A 22,342-nucleotide genomic window follows, 5' to 3' on the forward strand; every position below is an offset into this window, starting at 1 on the left:
ACTGGAATATCAGGAAAAAGGAGCATGGGAAACTGGAGAAATACCAGGGCCTCAGGGAGGAACTGGAGAGAGCCTGGAAGGTGAAGACCACAGTGGTGCCTGTGGTCATCGGGGCCCTCGGGGCAGTAACCCCCAAACTGGATCAATGGCTACAACAGATCCCAGGAACAACATCAGACATCTCAGTCCAGAAATGTGCAGCAGTCCTTGGCACAGCCAAGATACTGCAGGACCCTCAAGCTCCCAGGCCTCTGGTAGAGGACCCGAGTTCAGAGGATAAGAACCACCCGCGGTGGGTGAGAAGGGAATTTTTTATCTTTATATATATATATATATATATATATATATATGTAATGTTATAGATAACCGTCCAAAGTGTGACGGTTGCGTGGTAGAAAAAAAAGCGAGGACAAGAAACTGGCATAAAAGCAACGAAACAAAAACTGACAAGCAACGATTGAAGCAGAAGCAGCCCTGATGAAGAACTGATTCCAGATATGTACAGTGAACATACATTTCAGTGTTAAAAATCATTTCTTATTGATCCAATTTAATATTGAATTTTACGATAAACTGAATTGTGGGTTAAGTCAACATGATTAGAATTGCTAATGTAAAAGAAACCTGTTTATTAATCTTCCAGTTTCTGGTGATTTCCCAGTCAGAATAATGTCACTGCTTCTCGTTTTTAGCTCCAGTTTTTCCAACGTGAGCAGAGTTACAACAACAGAACTGGTAAAACAGTCATTGTGGGTGAGCAGGAATCACCTACAGTTATCAATAGAACACATTTTAATTGACTACTGTCATCTCTAAGCAGGATGGTTTAAAAAGCTTTTGTTGTACAGAACTTTCTCACCCCTTTATCCACAGAGGCTCTGATGTTCAGGGTCATGCTGCCTGTCTGTCCTTTCACCATCGGCGTCCTCAGCTGTAGAAATAGAAATACAGATTAGACTAAATAGAAGTGAACGTTACCAAAGCACGACATCTGCATCCACATGAACAACTACTAAGCAAATATCTGTCTGTCAGTCAGTGACTCAACAACATCTCTTCACTTCACATATTATACAAACATATAACACTTTAAAATTGCAATAATAGTGCAAAAATATTCTTCACATAACTAAATCAGGTCCACAGACACAGTCTGTCAGGTCTTTCTTGTTGAATACATTCAGATTTAAATTGCAGCCATTTTAGTCTTAATCCTGGGTGTGTGTGCGTGTGTGTGCATGCGTGTGTGCGTGCGTGTGTGTGTTTACCGTCTCCTCTGTGTCCTCCCACTCCACCTCTGACAGATCCACACTGTTATAGTTTGGCTTTGGCTTCAGCTTCTTGCCATCTTTATACTGTAGGACAGAGGATCACTGTTACTGTGTATCTGAGCTGGAGTCCCTGCTAAAATATTCAAAGGGCTGGCCAGACTTTATTCACCCAGGACAGAAAATCAGGGTCAATTACATAATAAACTGCCTGACATGGACTGAGGAACCTCGTCTATGGCACCTGTTGATTGTGTAAAGATTTATTATGAAGAATTGATATATAAAAGTGACAGACCAAACATAAATTACTCTACTCTTGTGATAACTACATATGTGTATGTATATGTTATTGGGTTATGTTAATGTGTGGCATATGAGTTCACACATTCCTTTTCATTTCCTTCTTCTGTAGAATTTCTTCTACTTTTTAAAAATGCTTTGTGAATTCTTGAACTTTTTCCTTCTGAAATATTGTGTTATTGAAGAGCAGTACACAATATTGCTCTTCAGTAATAGCAGTACAGAACATTTGTTTGGTACTTTGTAATAAAAGAGAAAGCGTAACAAGGGATCTTCAGAGCGTTCAGTTTGCTGGGTTCTCTCCTTTTGCAAAAGCTTTCATAAAATTCACTTATGTTGTCTGTTTGTTCTTTTATTTAGATTCATAAATACCTATCATGTTTATGATAGGTATTTTCCATCATAAAATTGATCTAGTGAATGATATACAGGCATACTTTTGTTTCCATTGACTATAAGTTAATATAATCATTTTACATCCTTCTAGGATGGGTTAGGGTTAGGATCCTTCTGGATAAATGCGTCTCCTCATGTTCTGACTGTATTGAGTGTTGGAGTTTGTTGTCATGAATGTGCTTTGTCAGCATAAAGTAAGAAAGGAAGGCATAAATGATCTGCTTTTAGAAAAATAAAATAAAGACTTTGTCTGACCTGTTGTGGTCTTTGGCCACTAACTGGAGAGCATTTTAAGGTTGCCTTAAAGTCTGTTCTGTTGCTAAGCAGTGAGTGACAGTTTCTTACATCTTTCTATTTCTGGGCACTAAGTTTGGATTTAGTTTGATGCTCGGCAGCACTGCTTTATCCATCACTGTGTCAGAAAACAAAGTGTTATGAAGCTGAACTCACCAGAGGTCGGAGGTCAGGATGAGCAAGGATGTAACCATTGTTGTTGAGGAGGAAGGCATAGCCATGCGGTCCCAGCTAATAACACAGAACACTGCTTTCAGCTTTATTCACAAGTGTGTGAATAAAAGTCTTGAAAAGCTGGAGAAATGCAGAATACTCAGCCTCACTATGTATCTCGGCGCCAGTTTCATCACCTCCATGAGGGGAACATCAGTGCCAACCACACCCAGCAGGATGCCATGCGACAGCTGAAGACAGGAGAGTTTACACTTAAACATTATGTTTCAGTGATTCAGTTATTTCTTTCTCTGGTAATGTCAGTGTTTAAATGTCTTCTGTCAATATATGAATATTTTCAACTAAGAAAACTATTAACAAGATCGAAGCTGATTATTTGTTTCTATTCTGGATCGGATGTTGCTATAAATTTCAATGTGTGCAAAGCAATAAGTTAAACATCTTTTAACAATTTGTAACATTACCTTTCTTATTTATTTTATTCGCTGACAGTTTTAAACCTACTTTACATGATTTCTAATGTCCACATATTGTTTTTGTGTCTTTTATGTTTTTTATGTTAAACATGACAAAAAAGCTATTTTTTTCAGCCATGCAATAATGGTGTTAAAGTTCATTTATCAATTGTTCAGAAGGGTGATCCATTATAGTTTACACAGAAATATGGATTAAATATTGAACCGCTGATCAAATAAATATGAATCTGATTTTACAGAGAAAGTCATAGGGCGAGTTGTTGAACTGACCGTTTCCTTCTTCTTGCTGAAAACCGGCATGGCCACCGAAGTCATCAGCAGCAGACTCTGAGCTTTGGTGTAGAAAAGCTACAAGACAACACAACATGATTCCTGATTAATTCAACTGAGTTTATATATGTGCATTTTCGCAACAAGGCGTTTACAAAAAAATATTATTTCAGAGAGCAGAAAACTGATTGACCAGATAGCATCATGAAGCTGATTTCTTTTTAATAAAGGACATTTTAAATACATGATGACAACTCTGCCCATCCCAGCCAGTAGTGTCCTTACGTCACGTCAGTGTTATTCTGGTTATTTTAACCTGAGAGGGGAAACAAACTAAAAAATGCATTTTAATATACACAGTTGGTGGCGTAACTATTTGAAACAATTTTAATTATTCTAAAAGGTATAGTCCAGTATATATATAGAGGTGGACAATATGGCATAGAAACTCAATATAAGTATGTATCAGTGTTTTGCTGTAAATACTTGAGATACTGTCAAACTGATGATTTGACAGTTTAATGTCCTGTTTAATTCACAGTTTCTTCTTAAACTGTGAGTTGTGGTAGAAGACAATCCAGAGCGTCAGATATATTTTCTGCATTCCCAGATAAGTGGAAAGTAAATAAGTTCTTTTCAACAGAGGTTTGACTGAATGCTTAGAATTCAGATTGTGGGAACTTTACAAGCGGACAGTAACTTTTAACATAATAAGCATGTTGATAAAATATTTGGCTTCTACCATAATGGAAGAAATTAACTATGAGCACAAAGTTTGCAATAGTATAAAATATTTGGCCAGAACTGAGAAAAACAACTTGAAGAAATCAATATGACAGAAATGCTCAACATTCATCTCAGGAAAAAGCCTTTATCGTTTTTTTTATTTATTAATTTTTACCTCCTCTGTGTTGGGAAGCTGCCAGCAGGTTCATGGGAGAATGAGTCCAATTACAGTTTAAGGAAGCAGACAGATGGACATGAGGAAGATGAAAATGAAGATGATGAGCAATGTGCAACATGTTTGGGGAAAGGACACTGTGGACGGCTCAGCTTACCACCGTGTCCATATAGGCTTCTGTCCAGATGATGTCATGGTCATGGTTGATAACCATTGGTCGACTGAGCACATGCAAGTACTCCATGACATTCTCCTGAACGTCAGCCAGAGTTGAGATGTGTGTGTAGTAACCTGACAAAATCACAAGATCATAGTCTCTGTGACTGTACACACTCACAGAGTGCTAAGATCTAACAGCCATACACACATACACACACATGCACACACACTGGACTGACCCTTGTTGTTGCAAGCAATCCACTTGGTTTTTTGAGCAAATGTCATCTCTCTACCAATCAGGTAAGTGAACACTCTGACCTAAACAAAGAATAATGTTTATGGAAAGGTGTGTTTTATACAACGTTCATAAATTATGTTGTGCTGAAGATGTTTTCAACTTTGATATAGAATCATGCTCACATAAAAAGTACAGTTTTTATATACTTTTTATATACATAAAAGTACATAAAACGAGAAGGTTTAGGGAAAACACTTCATCCATAAAAATCCAGGTCAGTGAGCTTTTCTAAATGCCAACAATGTTTTTGCTCTGCTGGATGAGTTGGAAACCATGAGTGTACCTTTTATTGTCACAAACGTAGAACTTCATAAACATGATAAACATTTTCCTATTTTGCACATTATCAACATGAAGTTAGATGCATTTATGTGAAAGATCAACAGAAGTGAATAATTGTAAAGTAGAAAAGAAAATACATCATCTAACGTCTAAAAAAGAAATCTGAAAATCCATTCATTGATGTTCTGAAAAGGTAAAACATTAGTTATTTCAGACATCATACTGAAACAGCGCTTTAGGCACAGCATTAAGAAAACGCCATGCATCCAGAGGGGGTTAGGGTTAGGGGGTCACGGTCATTGCCCTATTACCAACTTTCAGCAAGAGTGGAGACAAGGGCAAATATAGAGCCTGGCATGCATGACCCTTTTACTGGAGGTTTCAGTGTGGGTTAGCTGGATGAACTTGGACAGTGGTGACACTGATTCCATGTGCAGTACATACCAAAACAGATCTTGGAATAGATAAAGCCCTAACCCCAATCCTGACCATCAAGTTTATGGAATGGTCCTGACCTCAAAACTGGGAAGATGTGCAGACAATTCTGTTTTAAAAATGTCGTCAGCCTAGTTTGGCAGAGGCAGCAGAGGAAGAGAATGAAGTCATGCAATCTGTGTTCCAAATAATGGGCAATTAAAGTCAGCGCAACAAGAATCTTGAAGAAATTTTAGATGACAATGCAAAGATGTTGCTCAGCTTGGGGGGAGGGGTTGTTTACATCATTTCAATTTTCATCAAGTTTCATAGTGTAGCTTCCATCATGATTTGAGTTGCCGCAATACATAGGTCATAGCCAAACATTAGCGATTGGGTAAAATCAGATTCAATCGTTTAAAACTTTAACAGAATTCAGGCCTCAATAGTTTCTCCAAAGCCTAAGGTCCAGTGAAGAGGAGAACAAGAGGCTGGTTTGTACCAGGCTCATGAACATCAGTCACTAGGGAAAGAAGGAAACCTTGATGCTAAAATCATATTGGTAAGAACATTATTGAATTCCTTCTTATTCCTTACCCTGCGCTCTGGCCAGTTAAATTCTTCAAACACAGACTCAAAGTCCTCCATGGCTCCATCTGTGATTAGCATGATGGCCTGGTTACACATGCTGCCCTGACCATTCATCCTCGCCTGTGGGCAAACATACAGATAGCAAAAAAAGATGATCAGTAAAACTCCTCCCCATATTCAAGGCATTCCTTTCTGAATGATTATTGAAAAACAGCTAAACTGACTTCCAACCCATTGTTCCAAAAATAAACAAACCTCATTTAGGATCTTAAAGGACTCCTTCATAGCATTCTTTATTTTTGCTTCTCCTTTAACATGCAGCTCCTCCACCAGCAGCTTAAAGTGCTGAAAGAGAAATGACACCATATGCAATACTTACAGAATTCTGGCCACATGGCAGAAACTGAGTTTCAGTTGTGATGGTAAAACACACATTTGTCACTACTGTTCTAACTTGTGCTCTTCTGTTTCATTCAGTCTGACATTTAGAGATGAAGACATTTTGTATGATAATCTTTATAATATTACAGTATTACTCTGATTGCACTGAACAGCTCCATGGGTCACTGCTATTCTGATGCTATTTTATAATCACAAAATCAATTCCGCCACCAGTTGGTATCAAAAAACCATCCAATGTGACATCATATGAGTATGGGTCAATTGTATATGAACCACTTTTACAATAGAAATAGACAAAATAGCATATAGCACTAACCTGAACCATAATGCTCTGTGGGAACGAGGCTAAGAGGCTACTAACCATAGTAACAGGCTTCCAGAAAAGGGAGTGAGTGGATTCTCTTCAGCTATTCCAGTTTCCTCCTATAATCTATATATAGACATCAGCTCAATTTGTCTCTCAAAGTGCTCAAATGACTGATGGTTTCTGTAAGCCTGGATGTTTGTCCCGTGTGTCTCTGAGTTGCCATTAGATGGACTGATGAGCTATCTAGGGTGTACCCTACCTTCCACCTATTTACCACTGGGAATGCCCCATCCCCTGGAGGTCAGATAACACTCTAACCTAGAGCCTAGAGCTTGACCTGGCATTAGAAACAGTCCATGAAACTGATCTTAGAAGTTGTGTGTGTGCGCACACTTGTGTGTGTTTGTTAAATGTCAGCTGACAACCATGCTCAGCTCTTTAAACTCTAAAGAAGATAATGATCTTACCTCCCTGTTGTCCAAGTCAGCCTGCACCAATGTTCCTCTGAAACATGGCTCCACGTATCGAACATAGTCAGTGTACTACAGAGAGACAGACACAAGAAAAAGTACATTCAGAAAGCATGTGTGAGACTACTTTCTGAAGGTAAGAAAATAGTCTCTTACATTCAGAGACTACTTTCTTTTTTATATATATACTTTATTTTTTAAAATCATTTTAGTAGTTTTCCAAGTACACATACATATGTTGAACAGTTAGACCCCCCTCTAACAAAAATTACAGAGCAACTAGTTTGAGAAGAAGTAGTTGATACTCAACGAAAACAAAAAGAAAAGAAAAGGCAGTTACATCAATCACACACCAGGGCGTCTTCCAGAGGAGACCTGGAGATCCCTCACAGAAAAACAACATTTGGCCAAACGGTTCTGTCAGTCAGAGGGAGTCACTTCTGGAACAGAGAGTCTTCCACCTATAGCATTTTTAAAAAACACCTGAAAATGTTTATTAAAACTTCCCAGACATGTCTTCATTTTAACTAACTTTTTACTGTTTTTTAGTGAATGTTTGTTAAATGTTTGTTAATTCTTGATTGTATGTTTATAATGTCTTTATGTTGTTTGGGTCTCCTTGTCTAGGACTACAGATGGAAATTAGCAATTATGCTGTAATCTGGCTCATTTACAGTCTGTACAGAAGTATTGATTGTTCATTAATGTGCACTGTCCTTGTATGATTTCATTTTAAATTAAATTAAAATGAAATCATACAGTTGGTGTCAGGCTCCGGTGACTGCTGTATTTCTTCCAGTACCTGTTATATTTAAAGTGGCAAGACTTAATGAAAAGGTCAGTCTCTGCATTGCATGAATTTCCTCAATTATGTCTTTCCATCCCGAACATGATGGTGGTTCCACAACAAGCCACCTGCGAGTTATAGCTTTCTTTGCAGCTGATAATAGTATTAACAGAAGATATCTATCAGACATCTTCAGTTCTTGGGGTAAATTACCAAGGAAAACCACAGGAAAAACACAGAATAAATTTAAATCCATTTTAGTATTGATTTATTTTATGACTTCCAACCAATAGGGTGCGATCTTAATACATTCCCAAAAAACATAAAAATGTCCTGCAGACACATTCCCTCAGTTCCTCCAGCATTTTGCCTTTTCAGCATCCTTACAATGTTTGTTTTTAATGTTAGGTGTAACAAAAAAAAAAAAACGCATCATACATTTCCAGAAAAATTCCTTCCACAGGACGGAACTGGATGTGTGAATTACAGAATTGCATATATTTAACTAAACATTATCAGTTATCAATATTTTGGCTTCTTTTTCCCATTTAACCTTAAGATATGTTGTATTACATTTCCTCTCCGTTTGTAGACATGTGTATAGTCTGGATTTTATTTCTTTTGAGTGGTTTTCCGTTGCTTGAATTTAATAGGATTTAAGTATACCCGTCTCGCCCTCCTCCAAAAGTTTTACACTTTTATTGTACTGATGTCTTAGATGAAGATAATTTTAAAAAAGTCTAATTTTTCCAGGTTATAGTTATCTTGAAGTTTGTTAAACTTAACTTCAAGTTAAAACTTTTTAATTCACTTTTGCTTGTAATTTCCCAGTAACTTGTTAAGCCTTTTTGTGACCACTGTGTAAATCTCTTATCCATTCTTGCATAGAGAAAATCTCTGTCATAAGCAGGCCATCTTAAAATTTGAGCACTTCTTTCAATCTTTACTTGCCTTAATATTTTATGCCATATGTCCAACGGTACTTTCAGCCATAATGGAATTAGGTCAGAATCTACATGTTTTTTAATAAAGAAATGATCTCAGAGCCAGAATTGTAGAGGTATGTCACTGTAGGACAGGTCTGTCTCTTTCCATTTAGCTTCACATGTTGGGTCACACCAACCAACTAATACTTTCATCTGTGCTGCTCTATAATAATCCTCTAGATGTGGTAAAACCCATCCACCACTTTCTCTTGATAGTTGTAATATTTGGAATTTTACTCTCGGTTTTTGTATAGTTCAGATAAAGTTTGAGATTATTCTGTCCCATTGTTGTCATTGTTTGTCAGGTACCTTTATGGGCAGAGCCTGAAAAAGATAAAGAATCCTTGGTAAAGGGTTCATCTTTATTATATCTATTCGATTGTGTAAGTTCATAGGTAACAAAGACCAATGCTGTCGCTCCAACTTAATCTTTGTTGTCAGTGGAATGTAATTGCATTCAAAAGGTTGGCTAACTGCAGGAATTTTAACTCCCAGATATTTTAGAGATTTATTGTGCTGGTTAAACCTGGATGTTTTCTGAATTCATGATGATGGTTGATAGTTAAATGAGAGAACTTGTGTTTTCTGTAGATTTGATTTATACCCTGAATAAGTGCCTTGTCTTGAGTAAGGGAAGAAGATTAGGTCGGCTGACTTCTGAGTAAGTTAGCGTTAGAGGCGTATCTTATGCACTGTGCCTTTAATGGTTACACCCATAATATTCTTGTGTTCTCTGATGGCCTGTGCTGGAGGCTCAATAAAAATGAATCTAATCTTGAATGCATCTGACAAGAATGAGAGAAAAAGGAGTATTTTTTTTATCTTGAGGGTGTAAGTTCCTCCATACATCTACCAACTTTAAGCATTCTTTTAATGTAGCCCATATTGCTTTTGTCTGAGCCTTTGTAATTTTGCTGGATGAGTCCAGAAAAGGATTTACGTGAATATTCTAGGCTCTCCTGCATATCAATATCCCAGATACGTCTGTTGCAATCATGTCAAAAATATTCCTAATGAATTAACTGTTTCTTATTTCTGGGTGGTCTGTACACATTATGGTCTCTCCATCCTTTGACCAGTCTACTTTCTGGTCCATTTCTGTCCACCACCAACTTTCTTAGTCCACCAGCATATAATATGCACAGGTGGCAGTATGCCCTGGGGGCTTTGAACGCACCACACAAGTGCTGGCATTTAATTGGTTGTGGCGCTCTTTGTATATAAAGGGCCCTCCCTCACCTGCCAACATGTGTTTCCGGTTTAGACCTCTGTTTGCTGTGCAACGTCAGCCGCGCACTGATGTGCGCTTGACTGATGCACGCTGATCAATGCTTCTTCTGGTAAGATGCTTCTCACATACTTACTGTTTGTTAGCCTAGCCTTAGCCTAGCCTAGCCTTAGCCTAGCCTTAGCTCAGCTTTAACTGTAGATCCAAGCGGCCCATGCAAACTGCCTGATCCTCCTCCCAGCCAGAGGCACAACACATAGAGCACTTGGTAAGTGAAAAGCTTTTTATCTGCATGCTTTTAGATTCGATGTTTGACATTTACGTTTGCTAAACGCTGCTGTTTGTCCTTGGGCGGCTGTTGCCCTGTTGCCCTGTTGCCCTGTGGTTCCTGGCTGGTGGTCCGCTGTTACTGTGGTTATCCGTCGTCGGCAGCCCACCTGTCGCTCTGGTTGCTGGCTTTCTGCCTGCCGTCCTGGTCAGCTTGAACCTGATTCCTGGTCAGCGTGAACCTGATTCCTGGTCAGCTTGAACCTGATTCCTGGTCAGCGTGAACCTGATTCCTGGTCAGCTTGAACCTGATTCCTGGTCAGCTTGAACCTGATTCCTGGTCAGCGTGAACCTGATTTGGTCAGCGTGAACCTGATTCCTGGTCAGCGTGAACCTGATTCCTGGTCAGCGTGAACCTGATTCCTGGTCAGCGTGAACCTGATTCCTGCCCCTTGTCCACTGTGGCTGGTTCGGACTGGTGACCAGTTTGGACGGATTCTGCTGGTGCCACTCTGTGTGGTGTCTGCTGCGGCAGGACCGATCCTTAATCGAACGATTACTGCTTGATTGGTTGTGGGACTGAACGATAAATATGAAACGAGGCATGTAATTTGAATATCTGTTTTATCTTGACAGGAAAGGCCAGTTGTGTTGGTGGTGGACTTTCCGGGTGGTGGTTGTTTTTTGATTTGTTGCACAATTTCTTAGTTTTGCTGCTTTGTTTTCTGTTTCTTTTTTATTTAGGTCACGACCCTGAACTGCACTGCCATCTTTGACTTGAGCCATCACTGTTATTTAAATGCAAGTGTTTTTAACATACTATATTTATTGATTAGAATTAAATGGTGTAATAAAATTATTGAATTTGGTGAGATTGTCTCAAGCCTCATCTGTAGCGGGCCTGTGTGCCTTAAAGGTAACTTTTTAAGAAGAATTATTACAATTTTATCTTGATTACAGTTATTTTGAATCATGCCGCTACCGTCACACATATGATATCAGAAGTATAAAGGAAGGGTTGATTGTCTGGAAATTTCATTTTAATGCTCTATAGCAATGGACCCCAAACCCCATGCCACGGCCCGGTACCGGTTCATGGACCAAATGGTACCGGGCCGCGCAAGAAATAATGAAATATATTTCCATGATATGTATTATGTGAGTCTGGAGGATCTTTTATTTTGAAAATCCTTTAACTGGATTCTCTCGGTTATGTCTTGCCGCCAACATTGAGCCACAAGCAGCAAAATGAGTCAGAATCAGATCAGATTCTTTGGAAAGTTTCTTTGGCCCAGAGAAAAGACAGGAGAATGGATTCATCCCGGTAGGTATTCCCACATTCCAAGCTCACTCTGCATGATATGGTGACCGGATGGATGTTAATGAAGCAATGAAGCTTCAAACTGCTTCTCCACGTAGAGACCAAGAAGCTCCCTGAGCATCAGCAACACTTCGGGTGTCTTTGTCTCTCATCACTCCCAGATGGGAGAAACAAGCTCAGGGCTCCCATTAGTCGTTATCGTGAGTTAAAATTTTCACCAAAGTAAAATGTTCGTTTGTGGCGCATCTGTATCTTATTTTGAAGGAATATATATATAAATGTTACCATGGTGACCGGAGTCAGAGCGTTAGGGCAGTGGTCGAGACGAGAGGAGAGGAGTAGAGCTTGTGCGTCTGGTTCACTCGGCACCATTTAAGGATTGTCGGCCGATTTTCCAAAGTCCAACATCATGGTGTATCAGCACAAAATTGAAGGATCAAATTTTCCCACCCCTTCTAACTAATACTATCTAGATTAGAGACACAAATTTAATTTGATGTCGGCGCTAGAAAAGATTAAATTTCTAGCTTTTTGCATTAGAAATGGCAAACCTTTGTCATGCTGTCCATTTTAAATAACAGACTTAAGGTCTTTCTTCAGTATTGATTTCAACAGAGGTATTTCATAATGAGTAATGTCAAACAGATCACCCCTTCTACAGTCAATCACTTGTTCAATAGTAGGGTCTGCCACAAAATTTTCAAAATTAAACTTCATCATGTTCAACTAAAAGATCCCAGACAAGTCCCCATTTATGAACTGTGGAGATTTAACAGTTATGTTACACCCTAAACTAACGGTGTGACATAAATAAAGAAAACGAGTGCAACTGAGTAAGAACATTTAAGCAATCACTTGCAAAGTAGCTTTGTATTTTGTGAATAAGCAGACTTGTTAAAAGTGCATCTCACTGCAATGACGTTGACAAAATCATTCTCTCCCAGTCCAGGATAGTGTTAATGGTGTGTTTGGCTATGGTCATCTTTAGTCCCTTCATGCTGCCGCTGATATCCACCATGATGATAATATCCTTGGGAGATGTAGCTGCCTGGATATACCTGTGAAACATTGGAGCAAAAGACACTTTTAGATCAATATCAGGAAACTAGAATTGATTATTTAAATAAAAAAGTATTGTCACATTTTTTTTCATGACACATTTTCATAGATCTAGCAGTGTCCTGGGTCTCAGGTGAAAAGTCGCTTTGTAGCGAATGTTCAGGGACATACAGTTCTCTGGTCTTATTTGGAGCGCATGAACAGTCACATATGGTGACTGAGCCATGAGGGCTGCGGTGACCTGGCTGAGGAACGGCTTAACGTCTTTTAGAGAGGATCACAGGTCCAGGTCGCCGTTCAGACTTCTCACATTCAGGGGAACCAGGTCTCGGTCTGACCAGAACTCTACAGAGCAGTTATTCCTGCTTGTTAAACCAGAGAATCTATTGCCTAAGAACCATTCAAAAGCCAAAATTCATTCTCGTGCCCTGGTGCCCTCCAGAGACACCAGGGCACGAAAGATAATAAGAAATCCAAAAAATGTGAAAATACACATCTAATATTGACGTCCGTGTGCTCTGAGAACTTCATAGAACTCACCAGTTTCTGTTTCTGCTGTCGAAGGCTACCACACCGTTGTTATCAGGAGTCCATTTAATACCTGGCAAAGGTAGTTTACAGTGATGAAGGTTGGGACAATAAAAAAGTAGTAATTTGATACCAATACTAAAATAATCACTTGAGACTCATATCACTGAAATCCTCTGCAACATGAGGTTAAAATATGGGGTGAAAATATTTTAACTTCCTTAATTAGGGCAAAAACAGTAAGGCACAGTTCTGTCTTAATTAATATATTTTCTAAAGAAAATAAATTACTTAAATGTGTCTTTTTTTAAATGGGAAACAACATAACGGTATAAATAAGTGCTAGCTGCTAATTGTTTTAATGTGCACTTCCATTTTCCTTTCAATAATACAAACATTACTACTGAGGGAAACAATGAATTATTCTGTGACATAACCACTTTTCAAAACAAACATGCATCTGGTGCATATAAGGGTGCAAATAGAGTATAGTTTTAGAAGAGCAAATATGTTGATGCATTCAGCTGCTGGCCTGTACAGTTTCTGTGATTCTAGAAATTTTGGTAAACATTTTCCTAATTTTTCTGCTCTATTTGCCAGGTTCACTCCAATGCCGTTACAACTAAAGTTTAAACTCAAGAATTATAGAGAGGGGCACACTAGTTTCTTTTGTAGCATCACAAATTTAGTAGCACATGAACATTTTTCTGCGTTAATTCGTTCCAGAACGGAGTGGAGGTTTGAATGATAAAAACAGAGAATTGTATAGTTAGAATGAAAAGTTAAGCATTTGAAAGTTGGCATCTGGAAATTGGAGAACTCAAATATGACTGGGCTGGCTGTGACCATGAAACTAGTACTTACACTAGTAACATTAACATGTCACCAGGGAGATTTAGTACTTCTCTGTTGCAGATACAGGAGCTTTACTGACATTTTTAAGTTAATCATGATTGTTGTGGTGTTTGCTTGTAGCATTCATTCATCTCATATGTGGCATCCTTCAAAATTTAGTTTATTTCCTGCCCATATGAAATCACCGCTAGCAATGCTTTTGTGGACATTGTCATCTAGAAAAGCTCCCTCAATGTTTTGGGATCTTCCTTAGGAAGACTTTGGTAAACCACCTGCTTCTCCTTCATATCCCAAGATCAAAATTAAAACATACAAGTAATTAAACATTCCTCTACATGTTCTCAGTATGAGATACTTAATAGTTCCTAGAAGTCTTCTGTGTTTTTTTCCCCACATTATTCTAGTTTCATTCTATGTACTGTTTTACGGTTGTCATGGTGGTTGCGGAGCACTGTGGTCAAATGCTGATGTTTTAAAAAGTGCTAAAAGATACATTTGGAAAACCTTTAAACAAACATATGTTTCAGAAAGAGCTTCTTTGAACCTGATGTGATAATCCCACATCTGAAACAGGCTCAAACAAACATAAAAGAAACTTATTGAAATAAATTTGCAGTTCATTATACTTAGAACCAGGAACATAAGAAAGGTTAAGATAAACTTACCAGGGTAGATTCTAAAGAAGCCATAGGAACTGCCAAAGTACTGCCAAGTAAGTGTGGGATCTCTCAGAAAGTTGTTAATGTAGACATCATTCAAAGCCTCTGAGTTGTAGATGGCATTAAGCAGTTTGGGATCTGCTTGGGAAAATGACAAAATTGTGAGAAAGATTTGGACAATTTTCCTTCCACAAGCAGTTGTGTGATGTGATCCTCCTAACGACCTTTATTGTAGACATTGGTGGGAACCTGGATGTTGCTTGAGTATTCACAGGCAAGTTGTTAAAATGTTCGTTTTCTTCAAGCGGAAACTCTCCACCCAAGTCCACATAGTTCCCGTCTTCATCCATTGTGTTGATCAGCATGGAGTTGTAATAATCAAACTGAGAGACACAGCAAAAGAAAATTCAACTCTTCTTTACCAATCACTACTACAAATTAAAAAAAAATGTGAAGGGTTTCCCAGAAGAATAAGATGTAGTTCATCTTTTGGTTAAATGACAAAAGAATAGCCATATCACCAAAGACACTGTTGTAGATAGAGTGCCATTTTCCTCCTACAGAGTTTTTTTGCTTTTTTATCACACTTTAATATTACTTGTCATCAAACAGACAAATATAGCATTCTGCTCTCAAACAAGGGGTTGCTAGTTTGATCAATCAATCAATCAAATTTTATTTGTATAGCACATTTCAGCTATAAGGCATTTCAAAGTGCTTTACATCATAAACACAAAACACAAAGGCATGCAACATAGATGGGTCTAGGATAGCTATGGTGCTATGTACTGGGACGTCTTCATAAGAACTGATGGGGAAAAAAACATTTTGATTTTGGAGATGTTAGTGAACCTCTGAACTTAATTCTGTGACACGACTTTCAACTCTACAAACATTCTTTAAAACCTTCTGCTATGCCAGATATAAAATTTTTTATAGAGAGAAGCCCTATGCTACTCCAAAAAAGATAGAAAAACCTGATATTGTTCAAAGCAAACACAACCAGCTTATAGTTTATGGGCCGATTACTTCTTCAGGTTGGGCCTAATTAGAATACATTACAAAAGTCAGATGGGAAACTTTAGATAAGATGAATACCAGCTCAAAAACACAAAGGGCATTGAGACTCTAGTTCTTCTATACAGAAAAAGATTCTATAGATTCTATTTGTTGCTATTTTTGTTGCAACCAGCAAAAATTGGTTATGTTAGTGGATTCACGTAGGATTTTTTTGTTTGGACTTCTTGCATTGGTTTTGACCTATTTTCCTCGCAGTGAGCTACAGCTGATGTAATCTAATTTCCGGTGTGAGCTGAAGTTGTAAAGCTCTTGTGTGTCGCAGCTCTGAACCAACGTGTTACCTCCAGTTCACTCACAGTCAGTGTTATTCATTATCTAACAGTGCAGGCTAATTATACCTCTGAGTAACAAATTCGATAGACACACACTCACACATGCCCTTTTCATCCACACCCACACACGGGTCACTTTTACCATTTAAATGGCACCACATTTTAAAGGAAAATGCTTTTGTGGGTTGAGTAGTAAATAGGTTTTTGTTTACATCAAAAATTTTCCAAGTTGATTCTGTCAAGTACAGCCTCTCCTCTCCTGCCACCTTATCATGGTCGAGGGGTTTAATTGTCCCAATGATCCTAAAAGCTATGCTGACTGGGACTTCATGCTCCTGGTAGGGTCACCCAAGGCAGACAGGTCCTAGGTGAGGAACCAGACCAAGCGCAGCCCGATTACCCCTGATGATGAACAATAACAATAGATCTAGAATTCCCTTGGCCGGTCACCAGGGACCCACTCTGGAGCCAGGCCTGGAGGTGGAGCACCATGGCGAGTGCCTCAGGCTGGAATTTTATCCAGGAGAAGTGAGGTGCGGAACTGTCCACTGACCACTACTTTGTGCTGAGTTGGCTCCAGTAGTGGGGGAGGATGCTGGTCAGACCTGGCAGGCCCCAAGATGTTGTGAAGGTCTGCTGGGAACATCTGGCAGAGTCTCCTGTGAGATAGAGCTTTAACTCCCATCTCCAGCAGAACTTTGAACATGTTCCAGGCCAGGAGGGGGACATTGAGTCTGAGTGGGTTGTATTCCAAGCCTCCATTTTCAAGGCGCCTTATCGGAGCTGTGGCCACAATGTTGTTGGTGCCTGTTGTGATGGCAACTCTTGAACCTGTTGGTGAACACTTCAGGCGAGGGATACTGTCAGGCTGAAGAAGGAGTCCTATTGGCTCTTTTTGGCCTGTAGGACTGCAGAAGCAGCTGATGGGTACCGGCGGTCAAAGCGGCGTGGGTGGTTGCTGAGGCAAAACTCAGGCATGGGAGTCGGAGAGGCCATGGAGAAAGATTTTCGCATGGCTCCAAGGCGATTCTGGTCTACCATTCGGTGTCTCAGGAGAGAGAAGCAGTACAGCATCAACCCTGTTTATGGTGGGGTAGGTGTGCTCTGACCTCAACTTGGGATATTGTGGGCCAGTGGGCAGAATACTTTAAAGGCCTCCTCAATCCCACAAACATGCCTTCCATTGAGGAATCGGGGCCTGGGGATTCTGGGTCGGGCTGTCCAATCTCTGGGGGCGAGATTGCCGAGGTGGTTAAAAAGCTCCACAGGGTGGATGTGACTTGTCCTGAGTTCCTTAAGGCTCTGGATGTTGTAGGGTTGTGTTGGCTGATGCAACTCTGCAGTATTGCCTGACAGTTGCCCTGGATTGGCAGAGTGGGGTGGTGGTCCTCCGGTTCAAAAAGGGGAACAGGATGGTATGTTCCAATTACAGGGGGGTTGCATGCTTAAGCCTCCCTGGCAAGACCTTCAGGGGTCCTGGAGAAGGGTCCGTCGGATAGTCGAACCTCAGATTCAGGAAGAGCAGTGTAGTTTTCGTCCCGGTTGCGGAACACTGGACCTGCTCTACACCCTGGAGGCTGTAGAGCAGGGTCCTGGAGGGTGCATGGGTGTTTGCCCAACCGATCTATATGTGCTTTGTGGGCTTGGAGAAGGCGTTCGACAGGCATATTGGTACAGTGTCTGCAGTGGAACAGACTCTGGTCTGTCATGGTGAAGAGAGAGCCGAGTCAAAAAGCGAAGCTCTTGATTTACTGGTTGAGCTACGTTTCTACCCTCATCTATGGTGATGAGCTTTGGGTCATCACCATATCAAGCCCTAGGAGTTCTATGAGTCGATCTCAGGGGTTCGGCAGAGGTCTTCACACAAGTGAAGCTGCTATTAGAATGGTTGGAACAACTATACAGTCATGATGACACACCCCGCTTGGCCGTCACTTGCTGCAGAGGATCACGTGACATTCCTTGGCCAATCAAATGGTGGTGGATACTAGCGGCCAAAATGGGTTGTCAGTGTAGAGAGTCTCAGCACTCCCTTAGAGATAGGGTGAGAAGCTCTGACATCTCAGAGTAGAGCTGCTGCTCTTTCATGTTCAGAGAAGCCAGTTGAGGCTCGGGCATCTGGTCAGGACGCCTCCCTGGTGAGGTGTTTTGGGGCACGTTCCACTGGGAGGAGGGCGCCGGGAAGACCTAGGACACGCTGGCGGGACTATGTTTCTCAGCTGGCTTGGGAATGCCTTAGGATTCCCCTGGAGGAGCTGGAAGAAGTGGCTGGGGAGAAGGAAGTCTGGGCATCCTTCCTGAAGCTGCTGCCCCCTTCGACCAGCGAGGTGAAAATGGATGAAAGAATAGATGGTGTGGTGTGGAGAGCAGCAACTAACTTGCCTGAAAAACAAGGTTTTTAGACAGACAGATGTGTGTGATAACGAAAAGGAGGATATACTGACCTGCAGTGAACTGTTGTATTCATGGTACAGGTCAGCATCTTCTGCAGACTCTGCTAACCTCTAGCAAGAAATAGACCAGACAAAATAATATTAAATTAAAACTAGACATTGGATGAACAATGTCTAGACCAGTGGTTCTTAACCTGGGTTCCATGGAGCCCTAGGAGTTCTATGAGTCGGTCTCAGGGTTCGGCGGAGCCTCTGCCGTGGAGGTAATGACACATTGTGTAAAGTCGTGATGACACGCCGCTTGGCCGTCACTTGCTGCAGAGGATCACGTGACATTCCTTGGCCAATCAGAACTGCGGGGAATTTAGTCCACGCAGTATTCAACGGCTGTCGTAGTTGGATGTCGTGTGGTTTCTTTCTCGATCTAATCATGTCGAGCAAAAAAGGAAAGTGATCGCACGAATATGTACAACGTGGATTCACATGCAACATGGATCCCATTCTGTATATAACAGAACAGGATGGGAGTCGGCGTCCCATCTGCATGATATGCAATGCCAAGTTGAGCAACTCTAGTCTCGCACCAGCAAAACTAAGGGAACACTTCTTGATGGAGATGGGAAAAGTAAAAAAGTATTTTGTGGATTCAAAACAACAAAAAACAAATACAATTTCAAATTGAAAAAATTTTGTTGTTAAAAAATATTAAATTCTTTTAAAAAATCCAAATGTACTTTTAATTCGTAAAATAGCTAAAAAAATAAAAAATGAATATATAATTATTTTTACATATATATATATATATTATTATTATTATTATTATTATTTATTTATTTATTTAGTTTTTTTTGTGGGCTGAAATTCTTTTATGAGGCCAAAATATTGTTTTGGGGCCAGAAGAAACTAATAGCGTAATTTGTTGTGAGTTCATGACTTGAAACTGGTGGATTTGGTACCTCAGAAAAGGTTAAGAACCACTGCTCTAGAACTTTTGTGGACAGAGACTAGAACAAAAGATTTGGTTTTGCACCACTGCTGGTTTCTATGTAGTTTGTGCTGGTCTCACCTGGAGAACCCTGTTTCACTTTAACTCTCCAGTGGTCTGGAACTGTTTCCCAGATACAAACCACCTTCAGTTTCTAACTCCCAACAGTTACTTTGATTTATTCATACAGCTGAAGTTATTGTGAAACAGCATGATGACTGAGACCCTTAACCTTTTCTAAACCTTTTAAGTGGCCTGATACAATCTGCTCATAACAAAGACCACAACCCACATATAGTTGTAACATAAAGCCCGTCTGCAAATAGATGCATTAACTCTTGTGTTTATCTTGGTCTGTCAGACCAAAATGACTTCTGTTTGTTTGTTGATCCACTTTTCTCCTCTTACTTTGGGAAGTTTTTCTTTTTAAATTAATTCTCTTGTGACCAACTACCTTCAAAACACAAAAATAAAGTTTATCTTTCTCGCTATTAGAATGATTGGAACAACTATACAGGATACAGACTTTAGACATTTTGATGCTGAATCAACAGAAATAAATGGGCTGCATTTACTTCCTGCCTTCCATCTGCATTGAGTGACCTCAGTGCTACGTCATCTGAAACCCAGCGACTGCATGAACCTTTGAAGAGTTTGACTTCTTCTGTTAATTAAATGCAGAAACTCCAATTAATTTGTAATTGATAGATTAATGCAGCACTGGCCTTCCCACAGAGAATGGAACTCTGCTGCCCCTGTTCCAAAAATGAGCTGGACAGACACAGGCAATAAAGTAAACTCATATGAAACCAAATTTTAATTTACTGCATTTGCTACATGTACAGTTCAGAATTGATTTATTTGATTTATGGTATGTGATTTTAATTGGCAGGCTTCCCATATGCCTCTGAATTTAAAATACCCAACATAAGAATGAAAACCTACATTGAGAATTGATACTCATAATGCAAATATAGAACTTTGAAACAGCCTTACAGAAACCCAGCAACTGGGTTTTGATAGTAAACTTGAGACTTTGATCAAACATTCAGCTAAATTTAACTTGTTCTGCCATTAACAAGAACAACTAGGTCTTTCAAACACTGTGCTTAAAGACTCTATTATAACCAAGGAGCAGTTTTCATTTTACCTTTACAGACTTCATCTTACTTCCCAACATTCGTTCGATTTCCTCAGAGTAGTCCCTCAGTAAGTCATCTCCATTCAGCTCCGTAATCTTGATAATGGATTCTACATCCTTAAGTTTCTGAAAAGAAAAGATCTGGTTTCAGTTTGAGCAGAAACAACAGAAGATAAGTTCAAAATACGTTAAGTTATGTTTGGTGTCAAATTATCCACCTGTACCATAATCTTGCTACCTGGACTATTTGTAGAAGACCCAACAAGTAATCCCAAAGAACTCTGGTTCAAACTATAAGGAAGATATGCTCAGCGATTAAAATAGTACAAATAGTTTGATGAAAGAACTTCAAGGTGATTAAGATGTTGAGAAAAAAATGCAGTTTCTTCATTCACTCTAGACTAAGTCCACACAAATTAGCCTTTGAAGCACATAGAAGGTAAATAAATTAGAAGTGCAAACTCCTGCCTTCATTTTTTTTGTTGAAATTTTAGGCTTGTGATTTTTGTGCCTTTCTCAATTCTGTAGCTTCTAAAACCCACAAACCAGTGATTTGATTTTGTGGGTTTTACACTACACCACATCTACGCTGCACAGATTTAAGTAATTGAAAATAAATGATTTGTCCAGTCTCACTGCCTTCTCACATTAAAATAACTGAATCTAATTAACTTCTAGCAGAAATCAGTTATGTAAGGATATATAGAGTTAAAATGATAAATACTTTGCACCACTTTGTGAACGATATCTTGGAACTCTTGCTTTTAATTCATATTTTTTTTATCTTGTCCACACTGAACAGTTAGAAGAGCGCTACAGACTGCATTGTTTACATTAAGTAAACATTTAATTCATCAAATACATAAACTGAAGTTAGGCTGCACAGTGGTGCAGTGGGTAGTGCTGTTGCCTTGCAGTAAGAAGGTCCTGGGTTCGATTCCCGGCCCGGGGTCTTTCTGCACGGAGTTTGCATGTTCTCCCTGTGCATGCTGGGTTCTCTCCGGGTTCTCCGGCTTCCTCCCACAGTCCAAAAACATGACTGTCAGGTTAATTGGTCTCTCTAAATTCTCCCTAGGTGTGTGTGTGTGTGTGTGTGTGTGTGTGTGTGTGCATGGTTGTTTGTCTTGTTTGTCTCTCTGTGTTGTCCTGCATCCTGGTGACCTGTCCAGGTGACCCCGCCTCTCGCCTGGAACACAGCTGGAGAGGAACCAGCAACTCCCGACCCCATTAGGGAGAAGGGTGATCAGAAAATGGATGGATGGATAAACTGAAGTTTATGTAACATTCCAAATAAATATCCATGTTTACTAAAAAAAAAAAACAAGTGTAAACAGTGACAAGAAAATGCTGAACATTCATGCTTTTATTCACATAAACATCAGTTCATATGTTGCACAAGTTTACTTCTTTTAAGTCTTCTTCTTCAAATGCAAAATCAATTTACTCAAGTAAGCACAGAATATTAGTCAAGTAAAATTAAAAAGTACAGTGCAGTAAAACCACTTATAAGTACACTATAGCTCCAAAACGTTCGTCAAGTAAATGTAACCAGAACTACCCACCACTGAGCAACAACAGAACTAGTTGCCTAAACTTGTTAACAAGCTTAAAGTGACATATTGCTTTGGATTAACAAACACAGCATGACATTACCTTCATTACTTATATTACTAGTCTCCACTTACCTCAACTTCTTGCTGTCACACTCAAATTTAGCCATGGAGCAACAATTGTTCTATTCTATTCTAACTGATTGGAGGTGACTATTTTAAACTT

General features: G+C 39.6%; 1 pseudogene; it reads right to left on the reverse strand.

Annotated features, from left to right (window-relative positions):
* Window positions 1-22,342, reverse strand: part of LOC129353374 (voltage-dependent calcium channel subunit alpha-2/delta-4-like) — a 60,153-nt pseudogene that overhangs the window by 35,368 nt on the left and 2,443 nt on the right.

The sequence above is a fragment of the Poeciliopsis prolifica genome, unplaced genomic scaffold, assembly GCF_027474105.1.
Source record: "Poeciliopsis prolifica strain line A6 unplaced genomic scaffold, Auburn_PproV2 SCAFFOLD089, whole genome shotgun sequence".
Lineage (NCBI taxonomy): Eukaryota > Metazoa > Chordata > Actinopteri > Cyprinodontiformes > Poeciliidae > Poeciliopsis > Poeciliopsis prolifica.